Source organism: Centruroides sculpturatus, unplaced genomic scaffold (genome assembly GCF_000671375.1).
Source record: "Centruroides sculpturatus isolate CEXI.00-Female unplaced genomic scaffold, Cexi_2.0 scaffold1502, whole genome shotgun sequence".
NCBI lineage: Eukaryota > Metazoa > Arthropoda > Arachnida > Scorpiones > Buthidae > Centruroides > Centruroides sculpturatus.
Window position 1 is genome coordinate 105,969 of NW_019385736.1, and position 8,913 is coordinate 114,881.

The 8,913-nt window shown below is 30.3% G+C and overlaps 1 protein-coding gene across 3 annotated transcripts in view; it reads left to right on the top strand.

The window, feature by feature from the left end:
- Positions 1 to 8,913, top strand: part of LOC111641661 (putative uncharacterized protein DDB_G0282499) — a 21,067-nt gene that overhangs the window by 5,653 nt on the left and 6,501 nt on the right. The window contains exon 1 of one of the 3 annotated variants that reach the window (XM_023387865.1): positions 5,220 to 5,238. The exons of the other annotated variants lie outside the window; for them this stretch is intronic. The gene's annotated coding sequence lies outside the window, so the exon portion shown is untranslated. Of the gene's footprint in view, positions 1 to 5,219; positions 5,239 to 8,913 lie in introns of those variants that run through there. 3 annotated transcript variants of the gene reach the window in all.

Consider the following 8,913-nt stretch of genomic DNA (forward strand, 5'->3'; position numbering starts at 1 on the left):
GTTACACTCTAGTAGGGTTGTCACTCTAAGTATTTTATATCTAAATGTAGATATTTTGTCCTTTACAGAGAAAATATCGTAATATATCGAAAATCATTAATATAGTGCAGAAGCATTTGCAAGAAAAAATGGCCTTTCAAGTAAAAATGGAGCTATTTAAATCTTCACTGGCACAATCCAATTTTAAATATTTTTCAAACTTGCGAGTACTAAAAGAAAATGAAAATATAATCTCCATATGAACTGGGGAGGAGACAAAAGAAAGAGAGAAAACAAAAAAATTTCTGATCATGATTTGGAGATATATATAAAACATATTGATAAATTAAGAGAAGACTTTAAAGCACGTTTCGAAGACTTGGAGAATATGCATGTTCCTGAATGGTTTGCTAATTCATTTGATCTAAAAATAGATAATGAAGGTCGCTAACCTGGCTTAGAAGATGAACTGAGTGAAATATGTGTAGATCTCGAAACTAAAGCATTGTTTAAAAATAAAAACCTTGGTAAATTTTGGAGCAATAACAATATTGCCACTAAATATCTTAAGCTCAGAGCAGAAGTCGAACCTTTCTTACTTGCATTCCCAACTTCATACATGGCTGAAGCTGGTTTTAGCCATGCGAACGCAATTTTGACAAAACAGAGGAACAGATTGAACTTGGAAAATCGTGGTGATTTGCTTCGGTTGAAAACTTACCAATTTTCAACCGAATATCAATAATCTTGCTGTTTCTCTTCAGACACATCCATCCCACTAATATCAACTATTTTAATGAAAAGGTATGTTAACATATTTTTAAGGCATTCAGTAGTAGTCACAAAATGACAGTAAGAGATTTTTTTCATCCAATATAATTTATGTTATGTTTTCAAAGATAATTGTGTGTTCTATGTATTATGACATGTACAGTTTAAGAACTATAGGCAAATTTCCATCTATCCATAATTTGCTATTATTAGTTAAGATTATAAATCAGTGGAAAATATCTCCTTTTTCTGTTAATGTTATTGGGTGGATTTTATAAGAAATGGGAACTATAAATTGTTTTGTTGGGTTGTTACGCAGGTCTCCTTATCTCTTAACATCAGAAATGCAAAAATGATTTAATGTTTTTGTTAAATATATAATCTGGGGGTTGATAAGAAGGCAAATATTCTATAAAGGGGTTGATGGGAAAAAAGTTTGGGGACCCCTAGTTAAAAGATGGCTGTTCCAGTGCATTTCAAAATATGCATCAAAGCTATATCTTATTTGTAAAATGCTTTAAAAAAAGATTGTGAGTTTTTAAAAAATTCAAGAAAGAAAGAAAATATATATATCTATCTAAATCTATAAAAAGATGTAAGAAATACAGTTTGAAGTAGGGATTGTAAACCGATTTACCGGTTAACCGATAAATTGACAAAAAATCATTTGGTAAACTTGCCGGTAAATTTTAAAAATTTACTGGTAATTCGGTAAATGAAAAATCCAAACTAGAAAATTCTATGTAGAAAATATTGTGTGTATAGATATTTAAAAGGGATAAAGGGACATTGAAAAAAAAAACAGGTAAGTATAAGCAACAATATACCTCATTATTAATTTTATGTGAGATATTTTTTGTTTAATTTTAATTTAATGACCATTTGTCCAACAAGTGTTGAATCAGAAAGGGTATTCTCGGGATCTGGATTATTTTGTAAAAAAATTAGATCAAAATTAGGAGATAAGAGTATAAATAATTTAAGTTTCTTGAGAAGTTAATTTTTTTAAAAATGGTAATCAATAAAATGGTATTAGGTACTATATATTATTTCTGTTGTATTTTTATTTTTCTGTATTATTTTATTTCTGTTTATTTCTATATTTATTATTATAGTTTAGAATAACACTTTAATTTTTATATTTTTTATATTTGATATCTTTGAAATAAAAATGTGAAATGGAAATCATAATAACTTATATTTTTTATCACCTTAATTTTATTTTTCAAGAAAAAAATTTACCGGTAACTTACCAGTAAACCAGTATTTTAATTTTCATTTACCAAATTACCAGTAAATGAAAAAGTCGGTAAATTTACAATCCCTATTTGGTACGAATCACAATTCAATTTAAATCAAATTAATAAAAACCATGATAATTGACATTCACACATTATAAATGACATCCAATAATTCATAGTTAAAGGTGTTTAACTCATTTTAAATAATGTTTATTAATGTATTATATAAATATTATAATATTAATGTTTAACATAATACATATTAATAATAGGTAGCCAGTTAATTAAAAATAATAAAATAATTAAAACTGGTTTTTACTCCAAAACTGAAACTAAAATTAAAAATCAAATCAAAATTAATTAATTAATTAAAATTTAAATCAAATCAATTGTATCATAATATTTTGGAAAGTGTGGATAAAGTACTTGGTGTCCAGCTTGATTGATTTGGTTATATTTCAACCAGGCAGAGTTGAGTCTCTATTTATAGCACTTTTTGTAAAGTGTTAGTTTCAGTTTCAATTGGCAGAAATGGATATAGGTTCAGTAGAGCATCGATTATCCGACCCCCGATTAACTGTCACATCAGTTAACTGACCGTTCTAGTCGGCAAATTTCAAATGTCTGCTAGTGATGTGGCACTAGAATATTTGGCTATGTCTTGGATACTTTAATATTATTTTTGTTAAATTTTTGCGTGTTTTAGCTGGCATCTACGGCTTGACCATTGAAGGGAGGCCAGTATTTAAATGAGACTTAATTTTCTAATTATGAGTGGTTGTTTGTTTTGTGAGCAATAAAATAAATTTAAAAATAACGATACAATAGCAACAATTACTATTTTAAAAAAATTTGTTAGGCTTAACATTGATGAAAATTCAACACGAAGTTGGTTAATAGCAATATACTAATTACATGGGATATCCTAATATACTATACTAATAATGTATTTTTTTCATTATTTTCGGTTATCCGATTTTTTCAGTTATCTAACCAACCTGAGTCCCCAATTGAGTCGGATAATCGATGCTCTACTGTATTCCAAAGAATTGTAGATGTCATTCTATTTTTAGAAAGTAATAATCTGTCATTTCAAGGATCCCATGAAGCAATAGGAGCACAGAATAATTGAAATTTTTTAACTTTAATAGAATTATTAAGTAAATATGACCCTGTGCTAATGGATCATGTAAACAGAATTAAAAATACGAAAAAAGAATTGAAACATATATTGAACTAGAAAACAACTCAAGGGATTTTTGTAAAATCTTATAGTAAGGATATAACTGAAGACTTAATCCAGGAAATTGATTTGTTACAAGAATTGATCTTGAACCAAAAAGATGTAAATAATGTGCAAGATATGTTGCAATACATATTAAATAATAATTATAATGAACCATTTCCAAATGGGCTAACTACTAAAAATTTTTTTTACTTTACCATAAATTTGTTATCAGTATATTTTACTGTTTCGGTTAGGTTATTCTGCTTCTTATATGGCTTGTTAGCTTAGTTTCTGTATTAATTTTAGTATTAGTTTGAAGCCTTTAGTTTTAATCCTTAATTAATTTAAACATTACTTTGTCTATCTGTGTAGCTGCACTGCTTATTTGTGTATGCTACAGCTTAGCTTTTCTTATAGACCTATGGTCTTCCAGCCTAAAAACCGCAAGCCAACATTAAATCTAGAGCAGTGGTTCCCAATTAGTTTTTCCTGTGTACCACTTATAGCAGAAATTCATATTAATGCATACTAATATTATAAATTCAAAGGTAATTCTGTCTGTCTGTTACCTTTTCATGTCTAAGGGCTGTTTCACACTGACTGACTGGTCTGACTCCAAGTCGTGTTTCCATGACAATAGCAGTCAGCCGACATACTGGTTGATCCAGTTGGACAGAGTTAAAAAGTTAAATATTTGTAGTCAGGTTGGAGCAGTCAGTGAGCTACAGCCAATGAGAGCTTCAAAACTACAGCCAATTATTTGGATATATGAAAACTATCAAATCAATCAAACATGACTTTACATTATATATGTTTCTAATTTATTTAAATTTTCCCTTGTACCTTATTTCTTTTATAACTGCTTAAATTTTATATGGGAACACAAATGACTTTAATATATATATTAAAATGCATTATCGATGTAATGAGAAAAGATGGTATTATTTCGACTTTTTGGAAGAATTTATAAACGAAGTAAGATCATATCTGCAAAGTTTAACCAGGTAGATTACAAAAATATTTTTAAAAATTAGAAAAACTTAAAACAATTTCTAACACCTGTTNTACTTAAGTATGTAAAAATTTATTACACTTCATGTTGTACGAGGGTTTTACCCATTTCTCGAACCGTGTCAGAGTGAATCCGTGCTATAAAAGTACCGTATTATATGGGGGATGGTACCAATTCTCGAACCGTGTTAGAGTGAATCCGTGCTATAGAAGTGCCGTGTTATACGGGGGTTACCTGTATATATCAACCTCCTTATTCTCCTCTGTATATCCCATCATGGTCTAAGACTCTTACAAGTATAAACTTTCTGCATTCAGAGCATTGGTTAGAAGAGCCTTTTTGTATTGCTCCAATATACATGACTGCTTAAGACAAATTAATAGAATTAAAGAAATTGCTACAATGTTAGGGTATAGAACATCCTCTATAGAAGGGTTCATTAGGAGTTATGAAGAAAACAAAGATAAGACTCCAAAAAATATCAATAGAATCAATAAATTTACATACAACAAATGTTGGGAGGCACTAAAATTGTTCTGGTTACTTACAAAAACTCAAGAATAGTTTACAAAAGAGCTCAACTTAGTGAGAAATTAAAAGACAAACTGAAGAAAGAAAAACAGACTGGAGTATACAAAATACCTTATGAAAATCAACAGTTAGGTGTCTAAAAAAAATAACATTGGAGTCACAAAAAGAAACCTTGTGGAGTGACTCAAAGAACACAAAATGTAGAAAAAGGTTATAGTAATACAGTTGTAGTGGCAATGTCATAAGTGGTAGGTCAGTTATAAAGTGGAGTGAAGCGAACATCATTAAAAAGATACATTCTCCAACCATCGCTATGGATATGGAAAAAAGTAGAGATTTACGAAAGGAAGATCAAAGATACTTTGTTTAGAATACCTCATCAGTTAAAAATTTAAATGAAATGTTCTATTTATGGAACATTTTCTAAAAATGGTTTTAAGAAACCTGATGATGGCCTATAGGAATAGGCTGAAAACGTTAGTTATTAAAAATATTCTCTCAGCAAATGCATAGGTGTAGTCATAAAATTTGTAATTCTAATTATTATTTTTTTTGAAGAGACATATCTGATAGACATTTCCAAAACAAATGGAATTTTTTGGGTGTGATCCATATAAAAAGTGTTGTAAACACTATATACTTAGCACTTTTAGAAAAGTTTGCTAAGTTGTATATTAATATACAATATAAACTGTAGTATTTCTTATACAGTGGTGGATTCAAGGTGTTGAAGGCTCTTCTCAATGAACTGAAATCTTTGGTAAAAGTTACTTTCCGTTTAGAAATGAAAGAACAAGATAATTGAAAGTAACTTTCAATTATCTTCTTTCATTTCTAAATCTAGTGTCAAATTAATTTCTTATCTTGTACATACAGGGTGGGATAGAGAAATGGAAAGATATTCAAAGCTGATTTTTCAGGATATTTGTGGTGTAGCTGAAACTTGCTCACCACTGTGTTGTCGAGAGTATAGCGTTTAGTAATCACTAGCAGATAAGCCTGGCATTGCCTGGGCAAACAAACAAACATTAAAATGAAAACTATGTAAATAGTTTGGTTATTTTAGTCAGCAGATATCACCTTTGTGAAGTCAAAAGTGTTACACTAAAAACTGTATAAGTATTTAATTTTCCATATCTAACAACTTAGGTTCTTTCATTTGCTGTTTGAAAGGTTTTCTTCCATAAAATTAATCGATTCTAGACTAATTTGACTCAACATTTCCAAAACACGTATACTTTTTTGGGAATAATCTGTATAAACTATGCTATAAACAAAAAATTGTAGGATTACTTACCGAGTGTGCACCGTTCGACCATGCCATTGCTTAAGCTTGTTTTTGTCGTGGAGCAGCGCACGAAATGGCGACCGTGTTTTCTAATAAGTTATTTTTCTGCAAAAAATTCATTGAACTTTGGAGACATCATTAATAGAAATAATTTTTATGACTGTTGAATAAGAAATGTTTTTTTCACAAGAAATGTATAAAATTACAGTACTATATTAGACTTACAGTACCTAATTTATATACTATACAGACGATAGTAAACTCAACTTACCTGCCTAAACTCTCTGTAGGGTGTAAGTAGTTCGGCTGCTCGTCCACTATTGGTCATTGGTCCAGATTCGACCAATCCTGTTGTGACACAAGTTGGCAATGACATTTTACCACATTTTACGAGTCTCTTTTAGCGTCTTTATACGAATATGGTTGCAATTTTTTCGCTGCGATATACGAATCTGCATTATATGAACCCGCGTTATAGGGGGGTCTACCATATATGTTAAATAAGACCTAAACATATGCACACAGAAATGTAAAGTTCATTTTTTTGTGAAGAAGGGCCTGGCTTTTCTGAAATTCTTGTTTTTTGCGATAATGTCGTGTAGTTTCATTTGTCGCTTTTTTTCTTTTCTTAAGCAAATATCAATAGGAGAAGATCGCATGCAAAATTCCTCATTTTGCTTTTGCCTCCTTTCAAAATCTGGATCATTTGCTACAATTTCATCAATGATTTTGGTTATCATTACCAAATTTTTACTAAGGAAATCTGTAGAGAAATTCTTTGGGTTCTTTGTTTTCAGAATTACTATTTTCCAGTTCCAATTCTTTGTTCTGCCAGTTCTTGAAGGTCATCTTGGTGAGAGCCTTACCAATGATGGTTGGTAAGGCTCTCACCAGAAACCTGCAGTAACTCCTCAATATCCTGCTCATCTACATCTCTAATCCTGCTGTATTACCAAACTTTTACTAAAGAAATCTGTAGAGAAATTCTTTGGGTTCTTTGTTTTCAGAATCACTATTTTGGTTGACAATTTGGTCAACCTAACGATATAGCGATATGCTCTTCTTGTTGAGAATTTTTTGGATACCTTCAGCCATAACTTCTTCCACACTCCATTTATGCATTTATCAGTTAATTCTTGCCAAATGAAGTTGATATTTCCTATGGCATCCATGATGATATATTTTTTCAAAATTGCACAAAACAAACAGATTTAAGAGAAGTACAGTGCTACAATGAATTGCCACCTTTTGCTGATTGGTTTGTGTTCATAAATAATCATATTATATTCTAATCAATGAAATGACACGGTAATTTGGATCGGCATACATTTTGAGCTTTTTTTAGGCTACGAGCAGATCACATTATATAAAATCAACATTAAGTGGGGGTCTTACTGTATAACTGTTTCTTAATCCATGAGACAATTACTTACCCAGTAAATGAAAGTTTGAGCAATAAGTGGGTAATATAAAATGTGTTTTGCTTTTCAATCTTTAACTCCATTAGAGTAAAATATTCTTAACAGTTGATAAATAGATGATGATAATTAATTTTCCAATTTAAAAAATTTTGTGTGTAGCATCCTGGTAATCCAAAAATGACTCTTGGTAGACAACCAAACAGCAATTGCTTAGGAAAACATTACAGTTTATTTAAAACAATTTTTTATTCAAATGCATTTCAGGTTGGTTTATTTTCCCAACCCCTCTTCAATGCTGTTAAAAATCCAAATCAAAGTAAAGTTTACGACATTGGTGTAAAAAAAGGTGGGGGAAACAATAACATAAAAAACTTACATGTCATGTAATGGTACATTTTAAAATTGTGTTACTATACTTTTATCACATAGGTGTATAACCATCTATATATATAAAAATGAATGTATGTTTGTATGTCTGTCCTTCATGCATTACCACACCGTTTATCCAATTGCTGTGAAACTTTGGGAAATTGTTTAATTCATTCCCATGAAGGTTTATGGCATAGTACGTTTATCCTACGATAGATGGGCGCGCGTGTATACGAGCATTTTACTTTGCCATGAAAATGTAGAAACTGTGGAATTTGTCGAAAAAGGCACATGTGTTTCTACAAACTATTCAATACAGAAAATAACGATGAAAATGATAATAATGTTGGTGATCAAGTGAATATAAACAATCGCAGTTTGTGGCCAAATATTGTAACTAATAAATTTAGATTATTTTGTGTTAAAACCAGAACTAAACATCATCATCAAGATACTTTTGTTAAGAATGTTGAAGGTAGATCACTTTTTACATCATACTATTTAAAAAAATGCCAAGTGGTGAAACTCAGCTTCGCAGCTGGTTACTTTTCTCAGAAGCTCAAGACTCAGTATTTTGATTTTGCTGTGTATTATTTTTCGAAAGAAAAGATCAATCAACACGGTTTATATATGGTTTTAATAAATGGAGAAAACTCAACTGTAATTTGGGATCATGAGCTTTCTGTTGGTCACTTCAATTCTTTTATTATTTGGCAAGAATTATTAAAAAGGCTTAATTTATATTTAACTGTTGACAGAACAAACAAAATTAATATAAATAAAGAAATGGAATGTCTAAAATTACTACAGTAGAGCATCAATTATCCGATCCCCGATTAACCATCACATCGGTTATCCGACCATTCTAGTCAGCAAATTTCAAATGTCCGCTTGTGATGTGGCATTACAATATTTGGCTATGTCTTGGCTACTTTAATATTATTTTTGTTAAATTTTTGCGTGTTTTAGCTGGCATCAACGGCTCGACCATTGAAGGGAGGCCAGTATTTAAACAAGACTTAATTTTCTAATTATGAGTGGTTGTTTGTTTTGTGAGCAATAAAATAATTTAA